Below are 24,145 nucleotides of genomic sequence, written 5' to 3' on the forward strand. Positions count from 1 at the left end.
GAAGGGATTGTTTTTAAGCGCCGGAAATGAGAATGTTTCTTTCGACATAAAGTTTAGGCTGTGGCACTGAAGCCAGCGACGCACCACACAAGCTGAGTTTAAATACATTCTTTAATGTGACATTACTTACTGTACATGCAAGTCTTGATTTGCTTAAATGTACATGTATGATGCTGCTAGTACACCACGGCACAGTACGATACTCGCTGTGCAACAGCACATCAATCCATGCGTCGTTGCTAACGTCTGCTGACGTGGTGACGTAGCTAGCACTGAGTACCCTTCGTTGACTAAAGGCATTTTTTGCCACAAAAACGTTGTAACCTCCTAAATCGTGCAACGGAACGTAAATAAAAATACAAGCAACGCAATCGAGACCAAGACGAACATTTTGACACAGGCGTTGTCTATGTAGTCCAAATATTGACTGATCCTTAGGGGGGCGAAAATAAACAATAACTAGAGAGGGTACAATTTCTGGGGAAATTGTAGGGTGTGCTTGCTTGCGTCGGTTGTACAGGGATTTTAATATTTCTGTATATTTTATATAAAAATGCATAGGGCCTACTTATTATGCATAAATATTACATAGATTTAAAAGCATATTTTTTTTGCTGCTCATTTACAACTCAAAATACGAGTGAAGTGTAGAATGAAATAAGATGTCTTCTCATTTCCCCTGCAAGAGGCAGCCTCATGGCTGAATCAAAACGAATACATTTGGCAGACCGGTGTAAAAATGGACCTAATCTCTATGACTTAAACGTCCTTTTAAGTTTTCCCTTCTCGTGATATTTTCAGGCATTTAGCCTACTCATATTGCATTCATTCATTAATAAAGAACCCCCTTTGAAGATTATTCTACGATGTTACCGGAAGAAGATAGAATCGCGATTCAAACAGTACCATCTGCTAACTGAAAATATGCCCCCAAAAACGTAAATAAGCTTGACATTTATTTAGTGGAAAATCGCTTTCATAAAAAGCTCACTGGTAGCGATCATTGTCAGTAACAACGCAAAGTGCGATATAGCCTGTGTGGAGAAGCTGCCCCGGTAAATTGTACTACTACAGTACAGTAGACTACTGCTGTGTTCGTCTTGGTAGCGATTGCGTTGGTTGAATTGGATTTAACTTTCCGTTGTACGGTTTAGGCTGAAATGAATTATTTTCATGAATAGATTGACAAAGTTTAGGCTGTGGCAACGAAGTTAAGGTTAGTAGTTAGATAGACTTTTGATTTAAGTAAGGGGAGTGCCGAACATGTTCTGTCGCCGTTTGACTTCCTACAGCTGTGTAGATGTTTTTGTAGTGTCTCGCGTAGGCTACAGCGTTGCAGTGAGCAACACTGGTTTGAAACCACAGGTAATGATAATTTCACCCACAAATGGTTTAGTTGTAATGTAATGTCATAATAAATCCTACAACGAAAATGTATTTGTGAGGAATGTTTATTTTAACGATTGAAAACAGATGCATCATAGACCACTGTAGTATGTGTTGCCCGGGCAACAGAGGCTAATGTCATGATACTAATGCTTCAGTGAAATAGTAGACTACCGTTTCCGACAGTAGATGTGGGCCTACTTCCTTAATAATATCAGATAATATTGTACATTACATTTCACAATTGTGTTTCACATCACAAAGTAAAATGAGTAAATAGTTATCACCCTGGCCTCTTTGCTTGTGGCGTTTCTGCAGCTGCCTTGCAGTAAAGCTATAGTTAGCCTAGCTATCCCCCAAGTTAACAGATGCGAAACGAATGTTCTGCTACAGGTAGTCACGCGTGTTTTCGTGACGTTAGTGACGTTAGTGACTGTGGCTAGCAAATTAGCTACCGTTAGCTTCACTTTTCACTACAAAAACGCAATTTCTACTTAAACCATCCAATGGAACGTAAATAAAAATACAACCAACGCAATCGAAACCAAGACGAACCTTTTGACACCGCCGTTGTCTATGTAGTCCAAATATTGACTGATCCTTAGGGGGGCGAAAATAAACAATAAACTAGAACTAGAAAGGTACATTTCCTGAAGAAAATGTGTGTGTTTGCTGAAAGCAGTTGAAACGATTGTTTTGATGGCTTGAATAGTGAAGGTTTTACAAACATTTTAAAAGAGGTATGTGCTTTAAAAACAAAATGGTGAGAAAAAGTGTTAAAAGTATATCTGTCATTGTTATGCATTGCGATATTTTCTTACTATTGAAAATGGAGAAAAAACAGTGATGAAAAGAGTATCTTATTGACTTTCATACATTTGTAATCGTTAAAAGTAGTGGTGGGCATAGATTATTTTTTTTAATCTAGATTAATCTCACTGTAATCTTGGCGTTAATCTAGATTAAAATGGCTCATTTGAATTCCACCGAAGGCATTCAGAAAATGTGTGCTACCCAAATAATGACTAAAAGTAAGTCTTTGAGAACGGGTTTCTCAAACCAGGTGGCGCATTAGACCAGGGGCTCATCTCCTGTTTCCAAAATGCATCACAAACTGCTTGAGAAAGCTGTTCTATATAATTGGTGATGAAAATAAATTATGTTCAATAACACTTGCACTTATAGCGGTTCATGTTGTTTAATTGTAACTTGTTTAACTACATGCTCTTATGGTTCTTCCCTTTGGCACTTACTTTGGTTGTTCACAATGTGTGCTTCATGTTTTGGCTACTCGCAATGTTTTGTGGCTATGTTGTTGTTATGATCAGTGACCTATGCACTTTGTAAAGCTCTCTCTTGGAAGTCGCTTTGGATAAAAGCGTCTGCTAAATGAATAAATGTAAATGGTAAATGTAAATAAGATGTACTTGTGTTTATTAACTGTTTATTAGATTAGTTAGCTTGGCTGATAGAGCTGTGCTGACGGGCTTGCCTCGGTTGCACTCAAACAGTAGTTTGACGACGACTCTTCCCCTGCGCTACATCAGTGCTTGGCCCGGCATCTTCCGCATTAGCTAAGGGAAGCTTTGCGTTTAGGTGGTATTTGAGACTGGAAGAACTCCTACAGTAAACTAATTCCGCATAGCACAAGGTGCAAACAACCTTAGTCTTGTCGATGTTTCCATTGGGAAGCTTCTTAAAAATACATTTTCCCTGAAGCAAACCAGGCGGCTTCATAGCTGCATCCATGTTAGCAGGTTACGTTTGATGTGATAATTTCATACACAAGGCATACACACAGGTTCAAAGACTCATTCTCGCCCTCTACAGTGCAATTCGGCAAGGTATACATCCGCGCTAAAATATCAAGGTGAAAGTCAGTATAGATTGCGTAGGACAGACCCAGCTCCATACCCAACTTTGAGAATAGATTAACGGCGATATTTTTTTTATCGCCCGATAAGAGTCTCAGGTTAACGCAGCGCGTTAACGGCGATAACGGCCCACCACTAGTTAAAAGTATTAAAGAATGAAAGATTGAGAAACAGAAAAAAGTTTGAAGTTAGAAAAATGAGCAAATATAGTGATGAAGAGTATATTGCATAACAGTTATCAATATCATAGCAGACAAAAGTATGTCAGCAGTATGAAAGTGAAAAAAAGTGTTGCTTTGAAACCAAAATGGTGAGACAGTGTTAAAAGTATATCTGTCATTGTTATGCATTGCAATATTTTCTCACGGTTGAAAAAGGAGAAAAAAGAGTGATGAAAAGGGTATCTTATTAAATTTCATAAATGTTAAAGTGTTATGTTAGAGCCATTTTATTTCATTCTAAAACTTTTACATTTTTAAACCGTAGTATTAGTTAGACTTGTACACTTCTTATTTAAGATTCTTATATGTTTAATGTGTGCACCTGTTGTGGAAAAAAACATCAATACTGTTGTAATTATGAAGATGGTTAATGATTATGGACTTAAAGATATTTGTAATCACTCTTTGGTATATGCTATATTATTGGAAACCATATTATTACAAGTTATATTATAGGAAACCAGATGCAAAGCTGTTTGCTGATTATTGTTATTCCTAAACAATAGTAGGAGACATGAAGCCCAAAAATAAGGTTTAAATAATTAAAGGAAGAGTGGGGGAGAGGAGCATGTGTATGCTTTCATAAAGGACCAGGACGCACAGCTATGACTTATGAGACATATTTGTGGCCTTTTGCCCAGAAGCCTAATGCAGCTGGCTGTTCAAGGTCAGGAAGAGCCTAATTGGAAGAATTGTCTATGTAGGAAAGTACCTGTTTTGAATCCCCTGAGTCAAGGGATCCGCTTTGTAAGATTACCTAATGTCTACGAAACCAACACATATCGTACCATATTAACATACAATGGGGAGAAGACTATATAAGTTAAATTGTCCGGAGAAAACTTCAGTCTGATCCCGGGATCAGGCTCACGTTCTATTGGGAATCTTTGTTACCTGAGAACCAATAAAACACTTTGCATCAACCCTGCTGAGTTCCAGTGCCGTTTTTAAATTTTGAGAATTGACTGAAGATGTACAGAACTTTTGTTTCATCAAATTGGCGAGCTACAACCAGGAGAAGTTTGAGAGATCCACCACGGGCCTGTGGGAGGAGAGCACCTCGGAACACACCTTGGCCAAACAAATTTATAAGGTAAGCAGAGTTTTTTATATACATCTGCTTAAATTCTGTGTGTTTCCGAGGTGTGAGCCCACCCTGCAGGCCAGGTAAACTGGTGCAATCTCTTCTTCAAAAGAACCTATTTCTTTTATTTAAAGTAATAAAACTATCAGAGCACTGAAACCCAGGTTTGTCGCAAATATACTGTATGTTGTATGTATTTTGTATGTCTTGCACTGCTATGTCATGTTCAACTATAATCTGCTGGTTCCTTGTCTGTCTAACTTTTGCTATGGGCTTGATTTGGCTTGCACTGACGGCGCAGCACTTGCGTTAGTGTATATATATATAGTGTGCTTTTGGTTTGATATGTGGTATAGATGGTCTCCTGAGACAGTTTATCAAAGGAAGACATCTAATATCGGGTGTGTCGTGTGTTTGAATGTGTGAGACATATGTGATATAGATGGTCTCCTGAGACAGTTTATCAAAGGAAGACATCTGATATCGGGTGTGTCGTGTGTTTGAATGTGTGAGACATATGTGATATAGTGGGTTTCCTGAGACAGTTTATCAAAGGAAGACATCTAATATCGGGTGTGTCGTGTATTTGAATGTGTGAAATTATACATGGTATAGATGGTCTCCTGAGACAGTTTATCAAAGGAAGACATGGTATAGATGGTCTCCTGAGACAGTTTATCAAAGGAAGACATGGTATAGATGGTCTCCTGAGACAGTTTATCAAAGGAAGACATGGTATAGATGGTCTCCTGAGACAGTTTATCAAAGGAAGACATGGTATAGATGGTCTCCTGAGACAGTTTACAAAGGAAGACATGGTATAGATGGTTTCCTGAGACAGTTTATCAAAGGAAGACATCTGATATTGCGCGTGTCGTGGGGTCCTCGACAGGCAGCAAAGGGCAGGAGTTATTTGTACGGGTGTACATTTGATGCCCTTCCAGAGCGAGTTTAGCTCTATAAGCCGGCAGATTCTCTTGGTTGAAAGAGATTTAAAGTACTTTGTCAAATAAGATAACATTTGCGCGCGTCGCTGGAATAGCGATAGATAACATCATTGGCCAGAACTTAATGCTTGTGAATAGGCTTTTGTATCAGAATGAGTAGATATTAGACATATAAAGGACTGTAATTTACTGTAAATAGAGAAAAACGCACACAGCGAAGTCTGCACATGCACCAGGAACATTAACATTAAATGTGGTAGAGTAAGGAAAGACAAGAGGCTTCAAATTGTCTGCTGGGCTGGGCGATAGCCAGACCTGCGTATTGCTCCTGGAACTCCGCGCCTTCACCTAAAACGTGATAGACGTGGCCGGCAGAGACAAGCGCAGCCTGGTTGTCGTTTAGGCAGCAGGTGATAAAAAAAAAGAAAAAGAAAAGCCTGTACATCTCTGTGAGCCCGTAAGGCTTGACAGAGAAATGAACCACTAATAACCTGGGCACTCCAACCAGGAATAAAGTGGGGTTGTTATGGAAAGAGGCCCAAAAAATATATAAGTAAATAGCCACACTTATTCTGCCCCAGACAGAAAACCACATAGTTAAAAACTGTTTTGTAAGCCGATGGCAAGCTCAACTCCAATGTTTCATGATTTTCTTGGATCCTAAGTTGTGAGACATGCAAAGTTGTTGGTTGAACATATCCCTGAATCAATGATATTTGTGGATGGTTAGAAACAGTTATAAGTGATTAGGAAAAATTGTGATATTCAGAAGCATCAGCGGATCATATCTCATAGACTCTTTTTCTCTCTCCCTCTCAGACACACACACACACACACATCCTGTCTCTCCCCCTCGAACACGTACACTCACATTCTGTCTGTCTCATTTTCACTCTCTCACACACACACACTCACTCCCAGTTCCATATACTCACGCATACATACATCCACAAAACACGGATCGCACTCACACACACACGCACATTCTCATCACATACACACGCATAACCACTGAAAACACACACACATTCACATCCTCTCACTCTTTGTCTTTTCTCCCCGTTTCAAAACCCCCCACCCTGTCTCTATCTCTCTCTCTTCTTCTCTCACACACACAAAAACACACACACACTCATTCCCAGTCACACACACACATTCCCAGTCACACACACACACGCACATATCCACAAACACTTTCACACACACACACCCACCCACTCATTCCCAGTTACACACTCACGTACACACACGTCCACAAACACTCTTACACATATTTAAACTAACGTCCATCTCACGTACACATCCCAGTTACACACTCACGTACACACACGTCCACAAACACTCTTACACATATTTAAACTAACGTCCATCTCACGTACACATACTTCCACAAACACTCACTCTCATTCACGCACACACATACATTCACAAACACACACACATACACCCACTCATTCTCAGTCACACACACACACGCACACACACACACTCGTTCCCAGTTACACACACACATACACACACACACACATATATCCACAAACACTTTCACACACACACACACTCACGTACACATACTTCCACAAACACTCACTCTCATTCACGCACACACACACAAACATTCATTCTCGATCCCTGTCATACACTTTCGCACCCTTTCTCTGTGACTCGCTATTCCTTGTTGTTACTCGCTGAGTTGTGTTTGAAGTTACCGAACGATAGACACGGGCTTGGCGGGGAGTAGCGCCACCTGTAAAAGATAAGAGAACGACTGCTTTCACAACTAGGAGCAATGTTGTGTGTGTAAGAAGCAGGAAGCGGCTCCATAGTCAGACAGGAAGAAAGGCACTAGAGATTGTGTGTAATACTGACAGCAATCGGAAGTATCAGGGGACTGTGATTATAGTAAAGTACACACAGAACTGAATGAACAAGTAAAGTTATTGTCGAACACTTTAAGGATCCTAGAGTTCCAGTTTTGAATACGGTGTGACATTTAAAAAATTGGCATACTGATAACAGTGATATAAAATACTACTTCTTACTTATTCTACTTTGATTAATGCATACAGACACAGTAGTATTTTTGATAATAATAATAATAATAAAAATAACACTAAAATAAAAAACAACACACATTTGGAAAAGCTGAGAATTGACAGAACGCTCAGCTGTTAAACTTAAAAACTTGGCAGATTGCCTAGTAACAAATTCTGCCCTAGAAGAGAATTTTTCCCGGACGTGTCTTAACAGTAACACAATTGACTAACTCTACAGGTCTGGCCCAGGTTGGAGCAGACCACAGTAGCCACTATCCAAGTGACTTCCGTTTAAAAGTGCCAGTAGGGCACACACTAGTAGTGTGGGACAAGCCAGTCACATATCCTTCACTCAGTATTACCGTTGTTCCCAGTGGGCTAAGTAAGGATAGGGTGGTAGGATTGTACTACCAGACCTCCCTAAGCGATAGATAAAGAGACTGGTGTGGAAACCACCCTAGCTCCAGGGAGCTAGCTGAGACAGTAAATGAGCTATTTGGTAAAGATCAAGAAAGTTGGGGAGACGGACTGCCAACTGGAGCCTCCCAGGTCCTTGGCCAGCAGAATACAACAAACTTGCATGGGGATCATTCACGGGAAAAACAGGGGAGGAGCTATGGACAGCCAGGTGGTTCCAATGGAGGTAATAATACAACGCCACCCAGAGGACAAAAAGGCAATTCAACATTTTATGAAAAGATGGCATGCACGCAATTCACTGTGGCCGAAAGAAGGATCCTTTGATCTTGCATGTTGTGAGGAAATGGAGGTCAACATCAAACATCATAAATCTGAAGACCACAGCGACAAGAGATTAGGCAAGAAAACAAGGGAAAGAGAAGTGATGGTTTAGGAGAGAAGGATGTAGATGCCAGATGACTAAAAGAGCGAGGAAAATACAAGAGAAAACAGAGAAAAAAGCCTATCTAACAGTGGCAGGAACAGAGGGAGTACCGGGACAGAGCCCCACGGCACCAGTGTGGCCCCCTGAGCCACCCCCATATTTGGACAGTAAGAATCCATTCAGAACAGGACTGTATCCAGTCCTGAACACAGGCCCTGAGGGAGGAAAGAGGTCTGGACAACTACATGGAGATTTTACTTTCACTCTGGACACAATACCAGAATTATCAGAATTACCAGAAATCCACACCGGGCCCAGAGAAGCGATGATACCAAGCAGGAGAGAGTCGGACAAGGCTGGCATGGAGCAAGAGGACAGGATGTCGACATGCAGCAGTGAACAGTCACAAGACATTCGAGACAGACTGGAGTACCAAGAGAAAACTGCAGCAAAGGCAGACGTGGCGCACCTGGTGGACAGACTGAATTACCTGGAAGAAGTAATAAGAAAAGATTCCATCGAAGATGAACTGAGAAGGTGAAGACATCATGACCGTCGAGAAATCCAACAAAAAGAGTGTGAGGACACCAACACAGCATCTCCACAAGCAACTCATCACTCATCAGGGGCACGCCCCAAACAAAGAAGCAGCGAGCACAAAGAGTGGGACAACCTCAATCAGAAATGTGAAGACTGGAAAGAAAAAATAAGCAAGATGGAGAGTGAAATACACAATCTAACAACAAAAATACAACTTCCCGATGTTATGAGGTCCACACCTAAGTCGACACCTGAAGTCAGATCGAACGAGGATCCCCACAGCTCATGGCATCAGCTCAGCGACAGGAGGGCCCTGCACCTAAGTCTGGAAGGCCTCATCACTCCGCAACATGGAAGAACTGAAGCTAGACAACAGCAGGCTGCGGAAATGGAGAGGGCTCCGGACGAAGGACAACGACGCAGGCGACACACACACCAAGAACAACCACAACAGTGGTTAAAAAAGACGGAGGAAGACTTGGGAGAAGATCCAGCCTAACTGACCACCTAGATGGGAGGACAACAGAGGATCCAGACGATCTATCCCAGCAATGCCCCCTGGTGGTGAAAGGAGCTGGACAACATCCCTTGTACGTACCATGGTCATTCATGGACATGATAGGCCTGGCAGGGAGACTGCCTACACTCACTGATGGAGCTAACAAATGGATAACAGCATTGGAAGAGAGCACAGCAGGGGTGACATTGGCTCTGGGAGATATAAAGGTCTGGCCATGTGCATCTGCTGATGCACATGGCCAGAAAACAGATAACGGAAGAAATTTTCCAAAATGCACAACTGCCAAGAGTGGTGACCGGAAACCAAGCGGACAGCGTAGGGTTCGGAGGTCACCGCAATCAAGTGTGGGCAGAGCTAAGGAAACACTACCCAGAGAAGATCCAAGCTGGATGGCGAAATACTGAAAGACGACGAATGCCCATCAAAGTTCCTGCATGTTTTCCAACGCAGATGGAGAGACGAGACTGGGGCTGCCTGGAACACCAACAACACGACACAGAGACTGTTTATGCTGATGGCAAAGAAGGCAATGCCACAAGACGTGCAAAAGCGTCTGGACGGTGTGGTGGGCCTGATGAAAATGGACTGGCCGTTGTTCTCAGAACACATAGTCCACCATGTTGATAACTGCAGAAAAGAAAAACGGGAGGCTGAGGAACTGAACAAACAACTTGTCAACAAGTTAACACAACTACAGCTGGGAGAACTGTGTAAGCAAAAGAAAGACAAGGCCAAGACACAAGCCCCAGTGATAACCGCACAGGCCCTGGTTCCTGAGAAACCGACACCCCAGGCCCCAGTAATGTTCCAGTCATCACCCCAGTCTCCTGCTCCACCAGGACCAGTGCAGGCAGCACCAGTTCTCCCCCCAACTCTCACCCTGCCGTCAATCCATGTGCACATTGGCTCCTCAGATCAACCCTGGAGGGGAAAGGGAGGACCTTCGCAACGTGGTGGGAAACCCCGTGGGGGAGGAGGACGAGGCCAACCCCCACAGCAAGATGGACAAACACAGTCCAACCCCAATCTGACGAACAATCAGCCACAAAATGCACGGAAGTGCTGGGGATGTGGACAACAAGGACATTACCATCAAGACTGTCCAACAAACCCACCTGTGGGGCCTGCGGCAGACTGGCAATAGAGGTGCCCAGAGAAGCCTGAGGGGGAAAAAATTTTCGCCAGTCATCTCATTACAACCACGAGAAGAACCCACCATACAAGTTACAGTGCAAGGACGAGAACATGCCTTCATGGTGGACACAGGAGCGACGTACTCATGCATTGGAAAAAATTGCTTCAATCTCCCCCTCTCAAATTCATCCATCCGAACTGTAGGCTTTTCTGGGAAAACACAAGTGATACCACTTACGGAGCCACTCACAATGCAAATTGAAGGAAAAACTATAGTAGCGCCTCTACTGTACTCAGCGCATACTGCCATCAATCTATTGGGGAGAGACATTCTCTGCATATTAAAAGCCAATATCGTGTGCACCCAAAGCGGCCTGCAAGTGGAGTTCCAAGAAGATCCCTCAGCAGACCAGATGATGCCACTGACGGTTGGAAAGGACCTGCAGCATGCCTTAAGTCCCCTAATGAATGTAACATCACAAGATACCCACAGCCAGACACCACCACTAGCATACTGGCTACAGTTGGCCCCTCAAGAATCTTCACTGATCCAGTCATGGGAAGAATGGGAGCCATGGATCCAAGCACTAGTAGGGAAACCAAGACCACAACAAATGCCGCTCCACTGCACTCTCCTCTATGACGAACATCAAGACCAAACAGACTATGCTAACTGCTGGGAGGAACTGATCAATAAAAAACTGCATTCTATCATCAGTCAGGATATATTTGTAGGCCTCGAAGGAGCTGCCGCAGCTGTAACACTCCCGCCAGAGTTACAAGAATGGTATCAGATACAAGATTCTGCGCCCCACATCACACTAATGACCGCCAACGGACATAGATCTAGAGAGTTAGGACCAATGATAAAAGCAGCTTTACAGGTGTTAGACTGGAGGCCCACAAACAATAAGTACATACACATATCCCCTGACGCATGCTTTTATAGGATTTCAGCAAAAAATTACAACGTAGGGATAGCAGAGACAGTGATATTAAATGTACGACCACCAACCAAACAATGCTTACTTTCAGAACATGAGGATTTGTTAGGACAGGTACCTCCAACATTATGGTCAAAACATAAAACAGATGTAGGTTACATAAAGTCAGCAGTGCCCATACACATAAACGTAAAGAAGGGAGTAAGATTGCCCTACCAGAGACAATATCCACTCCGACAACACGCCATAGACGGGATTAGGCCGACCATTAAGGGCCTAGTGGACGCAGGAGTCCTTATAGAAACTAAAAGCTCCTGTAACACACCCATCTTTCCAATAAAAAAGCCACACTCAAATGATTATCGATTGGTTCATGATCTGCGTGCTATTAACTCCATTGTAGACACTCCAAAGGCGATTGTTCCAGATCCACATACACTACTCTCTAACATTCCACCGGGTACTAAATGGTACACCGTCATTGATCTGTGCTCTGCGTTCTTCTCGATTACCATAGATCCAGACTCTAGATACCTGTTCGCTTTCACCTATGGAGGCAAGCAAATGACATACGTACACTCGCTTGCCCCAGGGATATTTGGACAGCCCAGCTGTGTTTAATCGAGTGTTGGCCCAGGACCTGCAGAATCTTCAGGTTGATAGTACCGTACTTCAGTATGTAGATGATATCCTGGTATGCAGCTGTTCAAAGGAGCAGTGTGAGAGAGACTCTGTCACAGTGTTAAAACAGCTGGCAGAGGGAGGTCATAAGGTCAGTAAAAGTAAGTTGCAGTTTTGTCAGACGACAGTCGATTATCTGGGCAGGCGGCTTAGTGGAGATAAGAGACAGATAGCTCTGTCACAGATTGAGGCGGTAGCCAAAGCTCCGAAGCCTCAGACGGTAGGGCAAATGCTTACCCTGTTGGGAATGGCGGGATACAGCAGACCATGGATTTGTGATTATGCCCTCAAAACTGCACCTTTGCGTGCCCTTATTAGGGCTGCAGGGCAGAATAGTAATACTGCTATATTGCAGTGGACCGACGAGGCGGAGGGAGCTTTTTTGGCTCTTAAGAGTGACATGCAGTCCGCCCCCGCCCTTGGCAATCCCGACTACTCAAAACCATTTCACCTGTATGTGGCGGAACACTGGATATGCTACTGCTGTATTGTTACAGGACACGCCCATAGGGAAACAACCACTAGCCTATTACAGTACAAAACTAGACAATGTAGAGGCAGGACTGCCACCCTGCTATCAGGGACTGGCAGCCGCTGTTTTTGCTTTCAAGAAAGCTTCAACATTAACGATGGGACACCCAGTAATTTTATATACATCCCATCAACTATATGCCTTACTCACTAGCCCACGCTTTGTGTTGACACAAGCCAGAAGGACTGGCTACGAGGTGATACTGTCGGCCCCAGAACTTACCATACAGAGATGTGACACAGTCAACCCAGCAACTAAGATGGTGTTACCTGTGGAGGGAACACCACACGATTGTATTCATGTCACGGATGTTTTCATGCATGCACGTGAGGACCTCCACAATGAGCCTATCGCAGCAGACCTCACATTGTTTGTGGATGGATCTTGCTATAGAGATGCAGTAGGTAACCATGCTGGCTACGGCATTGTGCAGCTCAAAGATGACGACACTTTTGAGATAATCCAAACTGTAAAAATTTACCAACCGTGTTCAGCCCAACTGGCTGAGATAAAGGCTCTTGCAGCGGCATGTCAGCTGGCAAGAGGTAAGAGTCTTAATGTCTATACTGACTCTGCATATGCGTACGGTGTATGTCATGTGTATGGTAACATATGGAAGCAGAGAGGCTTCCACAGAGCCGATGGTACCGTGATCAGCCACGGACAGTCTATTTCACAACTGTTGGACGCCATGCATGTTCCAACAGCCCTGGCCATTGTTAAATGCCCAGCCCACCAAAAAACGAACACTCTCATTGCCCGAGGTAACAACATGGCCGACGAGGCAGCCAGACAGGCAGCAACAGGGACAGGGGCAGTAATGGGACCCATACAGGTGGCTGACGACCCCGCCCCATTAACAACCTTATCTTCTCTTGTGCTGGCACAAGACCGCGTCAGCCCTCAGGAAAAAGACATGTGGTTGAAACGAGGGGCCATACAAAACACTCAAGACGGTCCCAACAAGGGTCTATGGAGGAGCAGTCATGGACATTTCGTCTTGCCTAGTGCATTGTTGCATTCTGCTATAAGGATTACGCATGGTAGTGATCATTGCGCCAGGGGGGAGATTATACGTCGTCTTCAAGCTGTGTGGTGGTCTCCTTATTTAGCAGCCACAGTTGACAGAGTGTTACACGAATGCGAAGTATGTGCAGATTATAATGTTAGGAAAACATTTTCTGCTCCCATTTCACACATTCCAACGCCAGACGGACCATTTAGACATCTGATGATAGATTATGTAGACATGACGCAACGTATAGGAAGATTAAGATACATCTTGGTAGTAATCTGTCGGTTCAGTAGATGGGTAGAGACAGTGCCAACTGCAGGACCAGACTCCCGATCAGTAGCCAAGTTCCTGTGTAGAGAGGTCTTTCCAAGATTCGGAATCCCGGATAGCATAAGCTCAGACAATGGACCACATTTTGTGGCTGAAACATTCAAATTGGCAGTGAAAATGTTAGGAATCAGACAACGGTTTGGCTGTGTCTATCATCCCCAGTCACAAGGAGCAGTCGAGAGAGCCAACGGTATCTTGAAAACCAAGCTAGCAAAGATTATGGCTGATGGCAAGTTAAACTGGGTACAGGCTTTACCACTGGCACTAATGGCAATGCGCTCGAGCAGATGGTTGCACCTGGAGATTGGGTCTACGTGAAGATGAACATGGAAGACGATCCCAACCGGCTGAATGACCAACAACCCAGACCGCCGGCAGAGACCCATCTCCACCAGCCCTACTGGTCCAAGCCCCGGTGTGGCCACCACCTTTCAGTTCACCAGGACCATCACACTGGATCCAGCGGCTCGATGACCCAGGAACCACCAGGCTACGATCCAATGACCAACCACCACCTCCAGGAGTCCAGAGCATGGAAGTTGAAGCAGAGGATCCAACGGGACGAGAATCCCAGATGGAGACACGGATGAAGACACGACAAGCTGCTCACCGGACCCTGGACCGCTGAGACCACACGGCGGATTGGAGACGTGTCACTGGCTAAGTTTAAGAGCCTCCAGTGACGAGTGTCCAAGAAGATATCACAACATTTCAATATTGCAAGAAGGAGAGGACGGGCACTTCAACAGTGGAGGCGTCGCTAGAAGAAAAAGCGTCAGAGAGATGAGGTGATGGCATTTCAGCACCGGAACCAGGTGCTGACTCGCGAGAATGAGAGGCTGAAGATGACAATGGACGGCTTGCAGCGGCATTGGGGAAACTATCAACGCATGTACCCACTGAGCCCGCCATTACAAGATTATTACACCTTAAAGTAGTTGTACTCGTTCTCCATCCCATCACCATTTAGTATAAGTCACAAAGTTTCACGGTAACACACCACTTATGTATTGCATGGAGCACTACCTCACTGTCTCAATTAATTCAAATTCAAATGTATGCCTTCTCCATGTTCCTGTTCCTCTTTTTTGTTTTGTTGTCACCATATTGTATTGTTTTGCTGTCATTGCAGCATTTATGTATTGATGTCATTGTTTGTTTTGTTTGTCTTGTATACTGTTCAGAGATGCCCTTAAAGTTTAGGCCCTCAGCACAGGGATGCAGGGTTATGTGGCATGGGTTATGTTATTGTTAACTGCAACTTACTTCTGCAGGGTACAGTAATGATGCATGACCCTGTTGCTTACTAGCCCATCATATGACCAACAGACCTTGTGTGAGAGATATCTGCAGTCATAATGGAACGTAACAAACACTTATGCTAATGAAACGGACCAATTTTAATATGAGTATTATGACCTCAGTGCTAAGCTTCTCAGTGTGGATGGTGGAGGAGCAGGAATGTACAGTATGACAGCTAGCGATGATTCGGTTTGTCTTATATACTTAGGTAGTGATAGGAACAGGTGTTCATGTCGCATTATGAGCATAGTTAACCCTGATGACTCGCACTGTGTGTGTCACTGGGGCTACGAGAAGTTTCTAATTACCCCAAACCCTTTTACTTAACACCCCGCTATGCGTTGCAATAAGATGATAGCTTAATCGAGTTTTGGAAAGTAGGAAAGTCCACCAGGCCACCACAGTTTGGCTTCGCACATGATGACGTTTATGTATAAGATTGAAATTAATAATACCCTGTTCTGTATTTTTGATGGTTCTACTGTCACAATGCATATTTGGGAAGTGTATGATTTTGTTGCCTAAGGTGGTTTTGAAAGTTTTTGTAGTCTATCAGAACTTATGTTCTTCCAGTATTGTTTCTGTTGAATAATTACAGCAGTGTTTCCAGTAGGCGTTGTGATGGGACTTTGTAAGTTCCACAGGGGGGAATGTTGTGGAAAAAAACATCAATACTGTTGTAATTATGAAGATGGTTAATGATTATGGACTTAAAGATATTTGTAATCACTCTTTGGTATATGCTATATTATTGGAAACCATATTATTACAAGTTATATTATAGGAAACCAGATGCAAAGCTGTTTGCTGATTATTGTTATTCCTAAACAATAGTAGGAGACATGAAGCCCAAAAATAAGGTTTAAATAATTAAAGGAAGAGTGGGGGAGAGGAGCATGTGTATGCTTTCATAAAGGACCAGGACGCACAGCTATGACTTATGAGACATATTTGTGGCCTTTTGCCCAGAAGCCTAATGCAGCTGGCTGTTCAAGGTCAGGAAGAGCCTAATTGGAAGAATTGTCTATGTAGGAAAGTACCTGTTTTGAATCCCCTGAGTCAAGGGATCCGCTTTGTAAGATTACCTAATGTCTACGAAACCAACACATATCGTACCATATTAACATACAATGGGGAGAAGACTATATAAGTTAAATTGTCCGGAGAAAACTTCAGTCTGATCCCGGGATCAGGCTCACGTTCTATTGGGAATCTTTGTTACCTGAGAACCAATAAAACACTTTACATCAACCCTGCTGAGTTCCAGTGCCGTTTTTAAATTTTGAGAATTGACTGAAGATGTACAGAACTTTTGTTTCATCACACCTTCCTGCCACAGTAAATTCCTTGTCTGTGTGATGTTTCTTGGCGAATAAAACCCATTCTGACAAGTATTAATAATTGAAAGATGTAGAAACAGAAAAAATATCATATTTCAAATCTGTCTGCTGTTCTACATTGCCCACACAATGTATGTATATATATATCAACTCTAACATGGCCTGTATCTTGTATTGAAAGTGCTCGAAAATTAGCTCGTCTAATGTATGGTGGACTGAGAAAACATATTTGTCAAAGCGGAGCGAGCGGATGTCGTGGGAGAATTCCTACTGTGTTAGATTTACTGCTTCAAATTGAAAACGGAGAAGAAATTTAGAGTAAAGACAAGTTTCTTAACGTCTGTGTTCAATATCGTCAACTAAAAGTAAAAACTTTTCAGTTACGAAGCTTTTGTTCGTAGTAATGCCAGCTGCAGTAAACCTTTCGTGACCCCGGTTTGGCTGTTCGTGACAGTCGGATATGACAGTGTTGAGCCTCGATTTGTGCAGATTTCTGTGAAACTTTCTTAAAGAAAAATAATCTAGCTAGATTATGTACACTTTAAGGTCAATGTAGATACCTTGTTTGGCCAATTTGGTCGATTGTGGAAAAAACAACGGTTTTAATTATGGAGAGCCATCGCGCTAGCTTGGAATCGCGTTATCCCACTCATCACTTCAGTGGTCATAACTTTTAAACAAAATAGTATATCTTAAATCTGTCTGCTGTTCTGAATTCACGACGAAAGTACGCACATTTCATACGCTCTAACTTATACTCTATCTTGTAGTGAAAGTGGTTAAAAATTTGGTTTTCTAAAAAAGTAATACAGACGGAGAAGACTTTTGTCAGAATGGCTCCGTGAAATCGTCTTGATAAAGGATGATTTGGCTAACATGATCATATAAATATTTACATCATTAGAAAGCCCTAAATCTTGTCTTCAAAGTGGTATAAACAGTTCAGGTATATTATTTGAAAAAGTCTGCATATTCAGGCAGGAAAGTGTTAAACAGTGTCAAAAATTTACGCGGTGAGAAACAGTTCTGTCAGTGCATGACGTCACAATTGAATTTGACTTGAACATTCTGAACCATTGAAACCCATTCATTTTTTTTAGCACTTTAAACTTTAATACCACCTGTTTACGATACTGTTTCGCCCGCGTTACAAAAATGCTGCCCCCCCCCTTCCTCAGTTACGACGCACTAAATTCTAACAAATATATTTTTTAGACGCTACACATGTTATACATCATTGGAAAGCTACGATTCTTGTGCTTCCTTTGAAATAAACCAATTCAAGATCAAGTCGCAATAGCAAGCAAAGTCAACGTCTTTTTCCGGTGAACATTCCTTCAACAATGCCAAAGAAAAAAGTTTTACTCACCCTAAGTGGTTCAAATAGGTCCAGGTGTGCAAATCATGCCATCAAAACTTGATCTGCTTACAGTCCCAAGGGTTCAAAGTATCTAACCATGTAAAGTAATTCGTCCAAATACAATGTTTTACTTCATGAATAGCCATTATCCTTTGTTTCATTATGCAAGTTAGCCGACAGAAGAAACAACTTGTTCACATAAAAGTGTTCTTTTCTCCGGTTAGCAACGGAGTATTTACAATATGAAGGCATCAAAATGTCCGTTGAACCCTCCCCTTTTGATTGACACCTTGTTTGACCCAATAGGAGCTTCCATGCCCCGTTGACAGCCCTCTAAAGCCAACTAGGTCTGTGCGTCCTGCCCCCCCCCGCCCCCCCACCCACACTCTTTCTAAACAAATTTCTCGAACTGGCTTCGACTGGCTCTGAAATGAGCTTGTTAGCCTTGTAGCTGACAGCTAGCTGAAAATGCCAATACCTCATTTGTATGTGTCTGTGGAGCCGTCAAAATAAAAGTCGATTGCGCAATATGGTTGACAGAATCAGTTTTCTTTGTGCGCCAATCCTGGGAATCAGATAAAGCACTCCAATGTGTTCATGCTTCAATTTTTGTGTTTCAGTAATACTAATTAGGGATTTAGCTATTATATATGATAGTTCTAAGTACCACCTTTCATTAGAGATAACAATTATGAAAAATAATACCTTTTATCCTGAGTATTTGACCTTGGTTACAAAGGGTCATTTTGGAGTCTCCAAAAGGCCCTTTTAGAAAATGCCTGGATGTACTCTTATAAAAACATGTGTCAAATATGAATATATTGTGGTATTATGTTTGACTTTTGATTTGAACTGGGTAAGGCTTCAACCTGTGGTCCAATTTAGTCTTCCAGCTAATACCTACCACCTCTAGGCCTCTTCAGGCCTCTGTTTTCAAAACAAAATCTAGGCGGAAATATAAATTTTCACTTTCCTTGTGTTCAAGCTTCTATTACTCAACACTAGTAGGACTGACAGGGGTCCTGACAACAGGGGACATAACGTCAGAGTGTCAGCTTTCAAAAGAGATCATTTACATGCATGTACTCCAAATGGTTCAAGAACAGCTTCCAATTTACTTTGGGTATGCTGTTTAGGCGTTTTTAGGCACATTTAACAGGAATATTAAGAGGTTAAAAACTTTAAAAGGTATCAATGAGAAAAGTAATAGCACACTAGAGCAGTTCAGACTTTATCAAATGAAGTTTGAACGGTGGTTCTAGCTTAAACGGTGTGAAAGGAGTAGGCGACGGAAAAAAGTGGGAGGAAAATTAAAAAAAAAAATAACTAGAGAGGGTACAATTTCTGGGGAAATTGTAGGGTGTGCTTGCTTGCGTCGGTTGCACAGGGGTCCGTTTTTGAATGACATTTTTACAACTGATATTTCTGTATATTTTATATAAAAATGCATACTTATTATTTATAAAGATTACATAGATTTTAAAATAAATTTGGCAGACCGGTGTAAAACCTAATCTCTATGACTTAAACGTCATTTTAAGTTTTTCCCTTCTCATGATATTTTCAGGCATTTAGCCTACTCATTGCATTCATTCATTAATAAAGAACCCCCTTTGAAGATTATTCTACGACGTTACCTGGTAGTAGAAGATGGAATCGCGATTCAAACAGTACCATCTGCTAACTGAAAATATGCCCCCCAAAACGTAAATAAGCTTGACATTTATTTAGTGGAAAATCGCTCATTCATAAAAAGCTCACTGGTAGCGATCATTGTCAGTAACAACGCAAAATGCGATATAGCCCTGTGTGGAGAAGCTGCCCCGGTAAATTGTACTACTACGGTACAGTACTAGACTACTGCTGTGTTCGTCTTGGTAGCGATTGCGTTGGTTGAATTGGATTTAACGTTCCGTTGTACGGTTTAAGCTGAAATTAATTATTTTCATGAACAGATTGACAACGTTTAGGCTGTGGCAATGAAGTTCAGGTTAGTAGTTAGATAGACTTTTGATTTAAGTAAGGGGAGTGCCGAACATGTTCTCTCGCCGTTTGACTTCCTAAACAGCTGTGTAGTGTAGATGTTTTTGTAGTGTGTCTCGCGTAAGCTACAGCGTTGCAGTGAGCTACACTGGTTTGAAACCACAGGTAATGGTAATTTCACCAACAAATCGTTTTCTAATGTCAGAATAAATCCTACAACGAAAATGTATATGTGAGGAATGTTTATTTTAACGATTGAAAACAGATAACGCTACATCATAGACCACTGTAGTATGTGTTGCCCGGGCAACACAGGCTAATGTCATGATGCTAATATTTCAGTGAAATAGTAGACTACTGTTTCCGAAAGTAGATGTACTTCCTTAATAATATCAGCTTATATTGTACATTACACATCACAATTGTGTGTCATATCACATCGTAAGATTAACGCCAGCTGCAGCAAACACTGACCCCAGCCCCGGTTTGGCTGTTCGTGACGGTCAGTTATGACAGTCTTGAGCCTCGATTTTGCAGATTTCTGTGAAACTTGCTCAAATAAAAACGATCTAGCTAGATTATGTACACTTTAAGCAGTTTCGAAATCGTCTTCCTTCTTGCTTTCTCTGACGAATTTTACCCACCTCTCCATTGAAGTTAGTAAGAGAATTTGAAAGGCTGCTCTCGCTTCAAGGCTCATAGCTGAAAATCTGTAAATGTGACCTCTTTAGTAGTTACATTGGCTGAAAGAGGACAATATTTCCTACATTTTAAGGTATAACTTGTTCCTGTAAGTTAAACTATATGAACATTAGAGGAATTTGTTTGACAATTTAGTTGAATATCAGAAAAAGAACAGCCAGCAGAGTGCGCCACTCTGCTTGCTGCTCATTCATAAAAATCAAGAAGGAGCAAACATTGTAATGTATTTCAAACTGTCATAATTCAAAATTGGCTGAATATTTGAAAGATATGAATTTTTGGGAATAGCTGAATGTCTTGTGAACATTTTAAAGGTTGAATGGTGTCCCTAGCTGAAAGTATGCTGAAGTAGTTATGTTTGAAAGAGGAGGAAGCTTTTTAATGATTTGAAAGGATTTACCATTACTTTTAATGGGAGAATAATTTGCACCAAAACCTTAATGTCTTAAAAAGTATAAAAGTGAGATATACCAAAAGTCATAGCCAACATCTCCTGAAAGAGCTGAATGTTTTGATACAGAAATTGTAGGAATCGGTGAAAGTATGCAGGACTAGTTATAGGCCAAAAAACGGCGGAAGAACTAAGAAGTTGGAAAACAATAGTGAGAATGCTGAACAGCATTCTCAAGCGGAGGTAGAGGAAAGGCCATCGGAGAGACGTTGTTGAGTAACGTTGTTCTGAAACACATGGCGGAGGCAGAGAAATCAGTACGACCCAAGTCATCCAAGGTGTGGGAGCATTTCACACTAAATACATCGAAACAGTGTGTTAATTGACCGAGGTGAAGTTAGTTTCATATTCGACATTCGTCTCACATTCGGAAGACGCTACTTTGCAGCATCGCGTTAGGGACCGGGTGAAAACAACCCATACCATTTTGAAAAATGTCGAATTTTATAATATTTTCAGGAATATAAAACCTCAAACAGACACCCGAGTATCTTAACAATGTCTGGTATACTTCCACAGCCTTTACTTTTTCAATGAACTTTCAAATAAAATGATAGAAAATCACTAATCTTTGAAAATAGCTTAATCCTCGCAAATCGTAACCTTTTTCAAAATTGTGTCAAAAAATCTTAAATATACACCAGATTATTCTAATAAAGTCTGGCCTACTTCCACAACCTTTCAATTTCCAATAAAGTTTTAAACAAAACTCAAATAAATTGCTCATCTTGGAAAATAGCATTACATCCACGCTAATATTAATACAATTTTCAAAATTGTGTGCCTGTTTGTACACATTCTGAAGATTTTTTGCACTGTGAATTTGCACTGTCAGCTCTGTTTTGGAATAAAAGGTTGGAAATTAATGCTTTTAAAAAATCAGATTAATCGATTAATCAAAAAAAGAATAGACAAATTAATCGATTATTAAAATAATCGTTAGTTGCAGGTAAGGGTACATAAACTAGCAGTACTAAGTGGTATTAGAATTAATTCCTGTCACGACTCAACACGCAGTGTGCCCTCCTGGACAGCAGAGGGCACTAAGGAGTCGGAGCAAGGCCGGCTCAGCCAAGCTATGAGGAAGTAATGACCATGCATAAAAGGGACCCTGAATTGGTTGTCTGTGCTCATTCATGTTTTGCGTACTACGGACGCTACTTCACTTGGAAACCCTTTTGATACGGAAACTCTTTGTCTGTGCTTGACCCTGCTTGCCTCGACTATGGATTTTGGATTACGATTTGGACTGCTCACCTGGACTCTCTGTTTCACGGTATTGAACCCTGCTTGTCTCTGAACTCCCCTTTTGTCTTGCCCTACCTGGAAACCTCGACTGTGCTGGCTGCTCTGTGTACCTTGACCCTGGACTGTGCCTTGACCTCGATTGTGGCTTACCCTCGAACCAACCGTCTCGATGAACTTTAAGTTTGCCTTTGCCTCAAGTATGATTTGATCCAGTGTGTGGTCGTGCCTTACAATCCTGCTTTGCGTTATTCCTTTGTTGACCACGTTCAGTTATTGAAGTAACTCAGAACTATTAAAAACTCTGAACTGCATCTGCAACTGTGCTCTTCATTCCAACCTGACAAATTCCACTTAGTACTGCTGATGCAAGGTGACTGAACTGAACTTAAGTTCAGGGTGGAACACAGGCCGGGAAAAGAACACGCCAACGCGGACGCGCTGTCCAGGCGGAATGCCTGCCTGTGGGCGGTCCGGCAGGATCCTGGCTTCCTGCTGGGGTGGGGGAGCCCAGGAGTGCAGCACCATGGACAGCGTCCCAGGAGGCACCACAGGCAGCACTCCGATCAGCACCTTGGGCTGCTGCACCGGCAAGCCCAGGGTCAGGTGATCAGAGGCAGGTATGTCCGGGTGCCACTCCCACTGGAGACAACAAGCTGCCCAGTTGCGGCTCATGAGTGGAATCACACAATCACAGGCATAAAAGGCGGGCCAGTCCTGCCGGAGGGGAGAATCGATAGAAGTGAATAGGAGCTGGACTCCACATGCAGACGGCCGCAGTAAAACCAACTCCTACTTTGTGTGTTTTTTTCAGTGAGGAGTGGGGGTCCAGACAGCCCAGCTGGATCAGACCGGACCTTTTCCTCAACCGAGGAAGAAACTTATTTCTTTGGAGTGTGTTTTTTGGGTCTGCTGCCCCAGATCTGCTGTTTGGTACCATAACCGTGTTTTTGGGTGGTGCTGTGCTGTCTGCCCCTAATAAACCTTTCTAAATGGACCAACACCATGCATGTAAAATAACCTTCAGAGGATAACAATGCCACTGGGCCCAATTACTGTAGAGGTCAAGCATTCTGGCTTGGTGTACGTTACAAATGCCCCTGCCCACCTACTGATCGGTTTCTCCTTTAATTGGTTGTAATAGAATTTATGAGAAATAATTTCTTAGTTAAACATAGTCTTATGGTGGAACTGTGACTATAACAAAACAGCTGATAAACTGCTGATATATTGGATTTGCATTTCTTCTCAGAATCAGAATTCGGTTTATTCGCCATGTACGTTATACAAACACAGAATTTACTGTGGCAGGGAGGTGCAAAACACTAAACATATAAGAATCTTAAATTAAGTCAAAGTACAAAAGTTTAACTATTTCTAAGAACTAAACAATCTAAGAATACAACAATATTTCCTGAGCTGTTTTGACTGTAGATTGTTTTGAAAGCAAAGCAAGCAGAATGAGTAGCTCTGAAGGAACTGCCTTTGGACCAGCAGGAGAGCACAGACATTGGAAACGCCAATTACCATCACTCAGGACGGGCAGGGCCACTGCAGTGGATCCACAGAGGAAGCAGCTCAACATTTAGGTCACTCAGAGTTCAAACACACTCGGCAAAACTCAGGCAATAAAGCAAGTTTATTCATGATTCATCAGTTGGCAAAGACAATATT

The sequence above is a fragment of the Osmerus mordax genome, chromosome 10 (genome assembly GCF_038355195.1).
Source record: "Osmerus mordax isolate fOsmMor3 chromosome 10, fOsmMor3.pri, whole genome shotgun sequence".
NCBI classification, from domain to species: Eukaryota; Metazoa; Chordata; class Actinopteri; order Osmeriformes; family Osmeridae; genus Osmerus; species Osmerus mordax.